Source organism: Pseudophryne corroboree, unplaced genomic scaffold (assembly GCF_028390025.1).
Source record: "Pseudophryne corroboree isolate aPseCor3 unplaced genomic scaffold, aPseCor3.hap2 scaffold_888, whole genome shotgun sequence".
NCBI lineage: Eukaryota > Metazoa > Chordata > Amphibia > Anura > Myobatrachidae > Pseudophryne > Pseudophryne corroboree.
Window position 1 is genome coordinate 153,181 of NW_026970467.1, and position 8,114 is coordinate 161,294.

General features: G+C 36.4%; 2 non-coding genes across 2 annotated transcripts; both read right to left on the reverse strand.

Annotated features, from left to right (window-relative positions):
- Positions 1-5,744: 5,744 nt before the first annotated feature.
- On the reverse strand, positions 5,745-5,818 carry TRNAN-AUU (transfer RNA asparagine (anticodon AUU)). The gene has a single exon. It is a non-coding gene; the product is annotated as a tRNA-Asn (tRNA).
- A 1,101-nt stretch (positions 5,819-6,919) lies between these two features.
- TRNAN-AUU (transfer RNA asparagine (anticodon AUU)) lies at positions 6,920-6,993 on the reverse strand. The gene has a single exon. It is a non-coding gene; the product is annotated as a tRNA-Asn (tRNA).
- Positions 6,994-8,114: the final 1,121 nt, after the last annotated feature.

An 8,114-nucleotide genomic window follows, 5' to 3' on the forward strand; every position in this document is an offset into this window, starting at 1 on the left:
ATAAGCATTCATCTAAAACGTTTCCTAGAAAAACTTAAAAAAGTCAATAATCTGGAGAGTTTTTGTAAGATGTTTCTTCCATCAACCAACGAAGAAACACATTGGTACTTTCCCATGATGAGTGAGTGCTTCAGGATCTCTTGCACTTACATGTGCAGCAGAGTACAGCAATGGAAGCATGCTGGGCCCATAACCCAGAGGTAGGCAGGTTGAAACTATCCTCTGCTATATGCATTTTTTTGTTTGTTAATTAAAGTAATCCAAAACTGGGATTGATATTTTGGCTCTTTTATTTTTACTTAAAGTACAATAACTTTTACCATTTTAATTTGTTTTAATAGTATATTGACAGTATTGTTTTCTTTCAAAAATCCACTTAATTTTCTTTACCCTATTATTAAAATGGTAATTGACAAAAACAAACTACATTGTCACCAGAAGAGCAATACAAAATGTACAAGTGATATATTAAAATCATATTTCCAGCTTGAATTTCAATGATGCATTGTGGCAACGATTTTGTGAGAAACATCTTCACCCTTAAATAAAGATTTTCTTAATTCCTTACCTGTGTGCTAATTAGATATCACCTTGTTTTCATATAAAACAGACTTCCACATGAGAAAGCAGCAAGGATGCAGTTTCGTTAATGTTTCCTGGTGTCAACTTGTATTATTTTAGTAGACATTGAAATGAGGATGCATCTTGCTGCCTTTCCAATGAAGCAAGTTTAATTTAGTAATAGGTGAAAAACCATCCTTACAAAGGTGTTAATCAGAGACTTGGCTTTGTGGACACTTTTCAGAGAACAAATTTGTTAGCATAAAAATAAAGCCAGAAAATGAAGAGCTGTTTAATCACTCAATTGGATTTTTCTGCCAGCATATTTTTTTTCTCTGCAACCCACTGCTAAATTGTGCTTCCTAGCTGTTTTTATAAAATCACTGAATCAAATCTAACTCTGATTACATCAGAGAAGGCCAGGTACCCTACACCATAACAGGGGGTTTGAAATTTTGACTTGTCTACTTAAAGATCACCAAAATCTGATAACAAGGTCAATTAGGTCCCTGGATGGGATTGAACCACCAACCTTATGGTTAATAGCCGTACATACTAACTGATTGCGCCACAGAGACACTTTGCGAAAGTCCATACTGACAAAGGCTAATAAGCATTCATCTAAAACGTTTCCTAGAAAAACTTTAAAAAGTCAATAATCTGGAGAGTTTTTGTAAGATGTTTCTTCCATCAACCAACGAAGAAACACATTGGTACTTTCCCATGATGAGTGAGTGCTTCAGGATCTCTTGAACTTACATGTGCAGCAGAGTACTGCAATGGAAGCATGCTGGGCCCATAACCCAGAGGTAGGCAGATTGAAACTATCCTCTGCTATATGCATTTTTTTTTTGTTAATTAAAGTAATCCAAAACTGGGATTGATATTTTGTCTCTTTTATTTTTACTTAAAGTACAATAACTTTTACCATTTTAATTTGTTTTAATAGTATATTGACAGTATTGTTTTCTTTCAAAAATCCACTTAATTTTCTTTACCCTATTATTAAAATGGTAATTGACAAAAACAAACTACATTGTCACCAGAAGAGCAATACAAAATGTACAAGTGATATATTAAAATCATATTTCCAGCTTGAATTTCAATGATGCATTGTGGCAACGATTTTGTGAGAAACATCTTCACCCTTAAATAAAGATTTTCTTAATTCCTTACCTGTGTGCTAATTAGATATCACCTTGTTTTCATATAAAACAGACTTCCACATGAGAAAGCAGCAAGGATGCAGTTTCGTTAATGTTTCCTGGTGTCAACTTGTATTATTTTAGTAGACATTGAAATGAGGATGCATCTTGCTGCCTTTCCAATGAAGCAAGTTTAATTTAGTAATAGGTGAAAAACCATCCTTACAAAGGTGTTAATCAGAGACTTGGCTTTGTGGACACTTTTCAGAGAACAAATTTGTTAGCATAAAAATAAAGCCAGAAAATGAAGAGCTGTTTAATCACTCAATTGGATTTTTCTGCCAGCATATTTTTTTTCTCTGCAACCCACTGCTAAATTGTGCTTCCTAGCTGTTTTTATAAAATCACTGAATCAAATCTAACTCTGATTACATCAGAGAAGGCCAGGTACCCTACACCATAACAGGGGGTTTGAAATTTTGACTTGTCTACTTAAAGATCACCAAAATCTGATAACAAGGTCAATTAGGTCCCTGGATGGGATTGAACCACCAACCTTATGGTTAATAGCCGTACATACTAACTGATTGCGCCACAGAGACACTTTGCGAAAGTCCATACTGACAAAGGCTAATAAGCATTCATCTAAAACGTTTCCTAGAAAAACTTTAAAAAGTCAATAATCTGGAGAGTTTTTGTAAGATGTTTCTTCCATCAACCAACGAAGAAACACATTGGTACTTTCCCATGATGAGTGAGTGCTTCAGGATCTCTTGAACTTACATGTGCAGCAGAGTACTGCAATGGAAGCATGCTGGGCCCATAACCCAGAGGTAGGCAGATTGAAACTATCCTCTGCTATATGCATTTTTTTTTTGTTAATTAAAGTAATCCAAAACTGGGATTGATATTTTGTCTCTTTTATTTTTACTTAAAGTACAATAACTTTTACCATTTTAATTTGTTTTAATAGTATATTGACAGTATTGTTTTCTTTCAAAAATCCACTTCATTTTCTTTACCCTATTATTAAAATGGTAATTGACAAAAACAAACTACATTGTCACCAGAAGAGCAATACAAAATGTACAAGTGATATATTAAAATCATCTTTCCAGCTTGAATTTCAACGATGCATTGGGTCAACAATTTTGTGAGAAACATCTTCACCCTTAAATAAAGATTTTCTTAATTCCTTACCTGTGTGCTAATTAGATATCACCTTGTTTTCACATTAAACAGACTTCCACATGAGAAAGCAGCAAGGATGCAGTGGCGTTAATGTTTCCTGGTGTCAACCTGTATTATTTCAGTAGACATTGAAATGAGGATACATCTTGCTGCCTTTCCAATGAAGCAAGTTTAATTTAGTAATAGGTGAAAAACCATCCCTACAAAGGTGTTAATCAGAGACTTGGCTTTGTGGACACTTTTCAGAGAACAAATTTGTTAGCATAAAAATAAAGCCAGAAAATGAAGAGCTGTTTAATCACGCAATTTGATTTTTTTGCCAGCATATTTCTTTTTCTCTGCAACCCACTGCTAAATTGTGCTTCCTAGATGTTTTTATAAAATCACTGAATCAAATCTAACTCTGATTACATCAGAGAAGGCCAGGTACCCTACACCATAACAGGGGGTATGAAATTTGACTTGTCTACTTAAAGATCACCAAAATCTGATAACAAGGTCAATTACGTCCCTGGGTGGGATTGAACCACCAACCTTTTGGTTAATAGCCGTACACACTAACTGATTGCGCCACAGAGACACTTTGCAAAACTACATACTGACAAATGCTAATAAGCATTCATCTAAAACGTTTCCTAGAAAAACTTTAAAAAGTCAATAATCTGGAGAGTTTTTGTAAGATGTTTCTTCTATCAACCAACGAAGAAACACATTGGTACTTTCCCATGATGAGTGAGTGCTTCAGGATCTCTTGCACTTACATGTGCAGCAGAGTACAGCAATGGAAGCATGCTGGGCCCATTACCCAGAGGTAGGCAGATTGAAACTATCCTCTGCTATATGCATTTTTTTGTTTGTTAATTAAAGTAATCCAAAACTGGGATTGATATTTTGGCTCTTTTATTTTTACTTAAAGTACAATAACTTTTACCATTTTAATTTGTTTTAATAGTATATTGACAGTATTGTTTTCTTTCAAAAATCCACTTAATTTTCTTTACCCTATTATTAAAATGGTAATTGACAAAAACAAACTACATTGTCACCAGAAGAGCAATACAAAATGTACAAGTGATATATTAAAATCATCTTTCCAGCTTGAATTTCAATGATGCATTGGGGCAACGATTTTGTGAGAAACATCTTCACCCTTAAATAAAGATTTTCTTAATTCCTTACCTGTGTGCTAATTAGATATCACCTTGTTTTCACATTAAACAGACTTCCACATGAGAAAGCAGCAAGGATGCAGTGGCGTTAATGTTTCCTGGTGTCAACCTGTATTATTTCAGTAGACATTGAAATGAGGATGCATCTTGCTGCCTTTCCAATGAAGCAAGTTTAATTTAGTAATAGGTGAAAAACCATCCTTACAAAGGTGTTAATCAGAGACTTGGCTTTGTGGACACTTTTCAGAGAACAAATTTGTTAGCATAAAAATAAAGCCAGAAAATAAAGAGCTGTTTAATCACTCAATTGGATTTTTCTGCCAGCATATTTTTTTTCTCTGCAACCCACTGCTAAATTGTGCTTCCTAGCTGTTTTTATAAAATCACTGAATCAAATCTAACTCTGATTACATCAGAGAAGGCCAGGTACCCTACACCATAACAGGGGGTTTGAAATTTTGACTTGTCTACTTAAAGATCACCAAAATCTGATAACAAGGTCAATTAGGTCCCTGGGTGGGATTGAACCACCAACCTTTTGGTTAATAGCCGTACACACTAACTGATTGCGCCACAGAGACACTTTGCAAAAAGTCCATACTGACAAAGGCTAATAAGCATTCATCTAAAACGTTTCCTAGAAAAACTTTAAAAAGTCAATAATCTGGAGAGTTTTTGTAAGATGTTTCTTCCATCAACCAACGAAGAAACACATTGGTACTTTCCCATGATGAGTGAGTGCTTCAGGATCTCTTGAACTTACATGTGCAGCAGAGTACTGCAATGGAAGCATGCTGGGCTCATAACCGAGAGGTAGGCAGATTGAAACTATCCTCTGCTATATGCATTTTTTTTTTGTTAATTAAAGTAATCCAAAACTGGGATTGATATTTTGTCTCTTTTATTTTTACTTAAAGTACAATAACTTTTACCATTTTAATTTGTTTTAATAGTATATTGACAGTATTGTTTTCTTTCAAAAATCCACTTCATTTTCTTTACCCTATTATTAAAATGGTAATTGACAAAAACAAACTACATTGTCACCAGAAGAGCAATACAAAATGTACAAGTGATATATTAAAATCATCTTTCCAGCTTGAATTTCAATGTTGCATTGGGTCAACATTTTTGTGAGAAACATCTTCACCCTTAAATAAAGATTTTCTTAATTCCTTACCTGTGTGCTAATTAGATATCACCTTGTTTTCACATTAAACAGACTTCCACATGAGAAAGCAGCAAGGATGCAGTGGCGTTAATGTTTCCTGGTGTCAACTTGTATTATTTCAGTAGACATTGAAATGAGGATGCATCTTGCTGCCTTTCCAATGAAGCAAGTTTAATTTAGTAATAGGTGAAAAACCATCCTTACAAAGGTGTTAATCAGAGACTTGGCTTTGTGGACACTTTTCAGAGAACAAATTTGTTAGCATAAAAATAAAGCCAGAAAATGAAGAGCTGTTTAATCACTCGATTGGATTTTTCTGCCAGCATATTTTTTTTCTCTGCAACCCACTGCTAAATTGTGCTTCCTAGCTGTTTTTTATAAAATCACTGAATCAAATCTAACTCTGATTACATCAGAGAAGGCCATGTACCCTACACCATAAGAGGAGGTTTGAAATTTTGACTTGTCTCCTTAAATATCACCAAAATCTGATCACAAGGTTAATTACGTCCCTGGGTGGGATTGAACCACCAACATTTTGGTTAATAGCCAAACACACTAACCGATTGCGCCACAGAGACACTTTGCAAAAGTCCATACTGACAAAGGCTAATAAGCATTCATCTAAAACGTTTCCTAGAAAAACTTTAAAAAGTCAATAATCTGGAGAGTTTTTGTAAGATGTTTCTTCCATCAACCAACGAAGAAACACATTGGTACTTTCCCATGATGAGTGAGTGCTTCAGGATCTCTTGCACTTACATGTGCAGCAGAGTACTGCAATGGAAGCATGCTGGGCCCATAACCCAGAGGTAGGCAGATTGAAACTATCCTCTGCTATATGCATTTTTTTTGTTAATTAAAGTAATCCAAAACTGGGATTGATATTTTGTCTCTTTTATTTTTACTTAAAGTACAATAACTTTTACCATTTTAATTTGTTTTAATAGTATATTGACAGTATTGTTTTCTTTCAAAAATCCACTTCATTTTCTTTACCCTATTATTAAAATGGTAATTGACAAAAACAAACTACATTGTCACCAGAAGAGCAATACAAAATGTACAAGTGATATATTAAAATCATCTTTCCAGCTTGAATTTCAATGTTGCATTGGGTCAACATTTTTGTGAGAAACATCTTCACCCTTAAATAAAGATTTTCTTAATTCCTTACCTGTGTGCTAATTAGATATCACCTTGTTTTCACATTAAACAGACTTCCACATGAGAAAGCAGCAAGGATGCAGTGGCGTTAATGTTTAATGTTTCCTGGTGTCAACTTGTATTATTTCAGTAGACATTGAAATGAGGATGCATCTTGCTGCCTTTCCAATGAAGCAAGTTTAATTTAGTAATAGGTGAAAAACCATCCTTACAAAGGTGTTAATCAGAGACTTGGCTTTGTGGACACTTTTCAGAGAACAAATTTGTTAGCATAAAAATAAAGCCAGAAAATGAAGAGCTGTTTAATCACTCGATTGGATTTTTCTGCCAGCATATTTTTTTTCTCTGCAACCCACTGCTAAATTGTGCTTCCTAGCTGTTTTTTATAAAATCACTGAATCAAATCTAACTCTGATTACATCAGAGAAGGCCATGTACCCTACACCATAAGAGGAGGTTTGAAATTTTGACTTGTCTCCTTAAATATCACCAAAATCTGATCACAAGGTTAATTACGTCCCTGGGTGGGATTGAACCACCAACATTTTGGTTAATAGCCAAACACACTAACCGATTGCGCCACAGAGACACTTTGCAAAAGTCCATACTGACAAAGGCTAATAAGCATTCATCTAAAACGTTTCCTAGAAAAACTTTAAAAAGTCAATAATCTGGAGAGTTTTTGTAAGATGTTTCTTCCATCAACCAACGAAGAAACACATTGGTACTTTCCCATGATGAGTGAGTGCTTCAGGATCTCTTGCACTTACATGTGCAGCCAGTGGGGACGAATTGATAATCTGTGAGGAGGGGGATGTACACGGTGATATATCGGAGGGTGAAGATGAGGTGGACATCTTGCCTCTGTAGAGCCAGTTTGTGCAAGGAGAGATTAATTGCTTCTTTTTTGGGGGGGGTCCAAACCAACCCGTCATATCAGTCACAGTCGTGTGGCAGACCCTGTCACTGAAATGATGGGTTGGTTAAAGTGTGCATGTCCTGTTTTGTTTATACAACATAAGGGTGGGTGGGAGGGCCCAAGGACAATTCCATCTTGCACCTCTTTTTTCTTTTCTTTTTCTTTGCATCATGTGCTGATTGGGGAGGGTTTTTTGGAAGGGACATCCTGCGTGACACTGCAGTGCCACTCCTAGATGGGCCCGGTGTTTGTGTCGGCCACTAGGGTCGCTAATCTTACTCACACAGTCAGCTACCTCATTGCGCCTCTTTTTTTCTTTGCGTCATGTGCTGTTTGGGGAGGGTTTTTTGGAAGGGACATCCTGCGTGACACTGCAGTGCCACTCCTAGATGGGCCCGGTGTTTGTGTCGGCCACTAGGGTCGCTAATCTTACTCACACAGCTACCTCATTGCGCCTCTTTTTTTCTTTGCGTCATGTGCTGTTTGGGGAGGGTTTTTTGGAAGGGCCATCCTGCGTGACACTGCAGTGCCACTCCTAGATGGGCCCGGTGTTTGTGTCGGCCACTAGGGTCGCTAATCTTACTCACACAGCTACCTCATTGCGCCTCTTTTTTTCTTTGCGTCATGTGCTGTTTGGGGAGGGTTTTTTGGAAGGGACATCCTGCGTGACACTGCAGTGCCACTCCTAGATGGGCCCGGTGTTTGTGTCGGCCACTAGGGTCGCTTATCTTACTCACACAGCGACCTCGGTGCAAATTTTAGGACTAAAAATAATATTGTGAGGTATTCAG